The sequence below is a fragment of the Hipposideros armiger genome, unplaced genomic scaffold (assembly GCF_001890085.2).
Source record: "Hipposideros armiger isolate ML-2016 unplaced genomic scaffold, ASM189008v1 scaffold_3, whole genome shotgun sequence".
Classification (NCBI taxonomy): domain Eukaryota; kingdom Metazoa; phylum Chordata; class Mammalia; order Chiroptera; family Hipposideridae; genus Hipposideros; species Hipposideros armiger.
The window spans coordinates 3,735,234-3,738,811 of record NW_017731353.1 but is presented as its reverse complement, the minus strand read 5'-3'; positions in this window follow the sequence as shown (position 1 = coordinate 3,738,811).

Below are 3,578 nucleotides of genomic sequence, written 5' to 3'. Positions count from 1 at the left end.
TTTTTCTTTCTTTCTTTTTGTGTTGTAGATTCCTAAAGGTGGTTAAGGAGCCGGAGCCACGGGGGAGACTTCCCAGGAGAAACCCTTCGGTCTGCTTGTCTCCACAGGCCTGGCGCCCACATGAACGCCGCTCCCGGGCCGGGCTGGCTCGCGGCCCTCGGAACCTCAGCCTGCAGTGACATCCCCGCGCCGTGCAGCTGCTCGCCTTTTCTTTCTTTTCTTTTTACAGCATGCTCCTCGCGGCCCAGCTCCTCCCAGGGCCCGGGCTGGCCACCTCTTGGGGGCAGGTCTGTCCCCATCTGGGTCCCCACCCCACGCAGGACCATGGAAGGCAGCTAGACACGTGCTCCCTTGTTCCCCACCCCTGCCTTGGCCCTCAGTCCACCTGGCCCGTCCTGGCCTGTCCACGGTTCACACTGTGCCTTTTGTGAAAACTTTGCCACTGGTCTCCTGGGGAGACTAACAGAATCTGGACAAGGAGGGTCAGGCGCGTACCACGTGGACTGAGCGCCCGAACGTCATCGCTGGTGTCACGTCGTTTACGTTAGAAAATACTCATCTTTTCCCTCATCCACTGAGCATCCTTTTCTGATGATGGGTTTTCACCTCATACTAAACATTGATTGGGCCTTGCAACATTTCATGGCCTGAGTGTTGGTGGTGGGCGCTGGGGCGCACACACGTGTACACACACGCTTTTGTTGGTGGTCCTGTCTTCAGTGGCCCAGAAACGTCCACACTGGAAGTCAAATTCCAGCTTGCGGGCCAGCCCTGCTGTCTGGCCTGTGTCCACCTCTCAAGGGGTCGAGGACCGTCCCAGCCCACCTTCCCCGCGCCGTCTCCCTGCGGGGGACAACTACAGACATGACACTGGGTGAACAGGTGTCTCACCTGTGCATTTGTTCGTCGCAAAGAGAAAATTTTCCTTGTTCCACGAATTTCAAGATTTGCATCTTAGGATTTGGGCACTTTTGTCACCAAGCACCCTGTGCTGCTTGTGGAGATCCTGTGGCTCCGGCTTCCACATTTATCACACGCTCGGCAGGCCACGCGGAGCTAACTGAGTTTGCTGTTTGAGCTCCGTTTCCTTCCTCTTAGGAGTCTTTGAGGAAAACATGAGGCCATGTAGCCTATGGCCACTCAAGCCTTGGAGCCGCGTCGCTTCTCTTTTTCTGGTGCAGAAACAGCCGAGAGGAGTCCCTGGCTGTGAGTTTCTGTGAACAAAATACCATCAGAAGCCCAAGGATGAAATCGGGCCTCTTCTTTTGTTTGGCTTTTGGTGGCTCTGTGATCACCTCAAGCATCCTCAAGTCTTCTCTACATTTATGAATCTAAGACAAGGAAGTCTTACGGAAGCCAAAGGGTCAGGGACAGAGACAACAGGTCCCAAGGATTGGGCCTGTGTTTAGCGGTAGGAAAATGGCCCCTCTCAGCAAATCAGGGTTGACCACACACTGCCCTGTGGGAGCAGCTCAGCCAACCCTCAGTGGCTAGAACCACAAGCAAGCCAATGCCTGGGATGAGCAGGGACAGACGGAGTGGCTTCAGGTTGACAGCTAGTGAGTGATCGCACTCTTTCTCACCCAGAAGTGGGGCCAGGCCCAGAGGACATGCAGCTGGGCCGTCTCTGCTCTGCTACGTCAGCAGTAGCTTCCGGTCACCAGGGTGGGCGGCCCACTGTAGCATGCCTCAGTCTCGCGAGAGGACGGGCTTGGCAGGTGACACTGAAGCCACGATGCCAAAGGTGAGACGTGTCAGGGCCTCACCTGCAAGCCAACAGGTGCCTGGTTAATGCGGGCCCTCGGTCCCAGGGCCCCTCCATTGGCGAGAGGCCAGGTCTCTCCAGGATCTTCTGAATTCAAGTCCAGTTGACCACTCTCCACAAGGATGCTAATGGTTTTTGAAAATCTGATCTTAGAGCCTCAGTAATGCATGTGCATTGCATCTTCCATATTATGGGGTCAGGATAGATTAATTTCTTGCAACATAGGGGGAAAGGTATAAGCTGCAGCAATTTGTCCTTTTAATGTCTGTTAATCCTGGTGTAGAATATGCTGTGTCCTCCTGTATCCCCTGCCCCCCGCCCCTTTTTTCTTCTGTACCACCTGCATCCACAACAGAATGGATAATGCGTGCTTTTCAACGTTAACCTTGGTGTTCACTCCCCTACCAATCTGTGCGGCTGTGTGGAAAGGGCAGTGCTGTTCCAGTGAGGCTTATTAAAGGGAGGAAGTTAGTATATGGTAGTTAAGATGTATCGTTTACTCTGGGAATCCTACTGTGAAATCATCTATTACTATAGAGCGGTTCACATAGACACGTGGGACTCCCCGTGTGCTTCTCCGTCTCCCTCATATCCACTGCCTTGTCATTTCTCCGCCAACGCTAGAAGATCTTGTTGTAAGAACGACGAATTTTTTTAAAGGACCTGCCCTGAAAAGGACTTCAAAACAAAACGAGAGAGAGGGACTTGTCATCGATCCAGTTTTTCCTGTGCAGGATGGGAAAATATGGAAAGGCATGAAACGCTGTCATGGGGTTTTCCTTTGGGTTTTTACTGCGCTCGTCGTGAAGCTTTTCAGGTCGTTAGGCTCGGGCCACATAAGCCCGTAGCTTGTCTCACCAGCCGGAGCACGGAGGCCACTAACGCCTTTTGGGAACATCTGTAATTACAGAAGAAAAGTTTACTGAACATGAAAAAGTTATGTTGATGCTAAGTATTTTTCCAGAAATTTTGGTTTCAGACGTAATGGCTCTGCCTCCTGTGCTTCTTTCTGTCATTCAAAAAACTTCTCTAAAATGTGATCCAAGATTCTATTTTAACCTGACGTTGAGCACCTTTAAACTTTTTGGTTTATGTGTGTGTGTTGCACTAATGCTAAGCTTTGGAGGCATTTCAGTGTCGTCACGGCCCATTGCCATTGTCAAGGTTCTGGAATTGCCCATTTGTCTCTGGAGATAGAATTAAACCAAATAAAGTGTTCCATTGGAAGGCTTATATTGACCTTGTAACTATATGTTAATCCTTTAAATGTTAAATAAAAGTATAACTTCTGGCAGGGTATCATGGGACTGTTTTATTACACAGAGGTACCCCGCGTCACGGAAGCAGTCGGATTCCCTGGGGCTGGGCTCCGCTCTGCACCCTAAGACAGGTTCACTGTAGTCGCCATCTGCTAGGGAGGGGCCTTTGATCTAGGTAGCTCTAGCTACCACCCCCACCCACGGGGGTGAAGTGGGGTCCGGGTGGACTCAGTCCAGGAATTTGGGGAGGTTTCTTAGGACCAGGAAATGCTTTTTGCATGTAAATTCAGCTGGCAGCTACTCTAGGTTTCCAGGGACCCTATTGTCGCGTGTTGGGGGCGGGGGTGAGAAATTGGAGCATGTTTGCGTTTCATTGGCAGTCTGGTGTCACAATGCTCAAGCCCACCCTGGGAAGCTTGGCTGGAATAATCTCTGGTTTCTGAGAAGCTGCAGACTGTGCAACGCTGAAGGGTGGGGGCCTCGTGCCTTGCACCCCCGGATGCATGCCCTGGGAGGCCCTGTTTCCATAGCCAGCGTTGAAACTCTCACCAGGC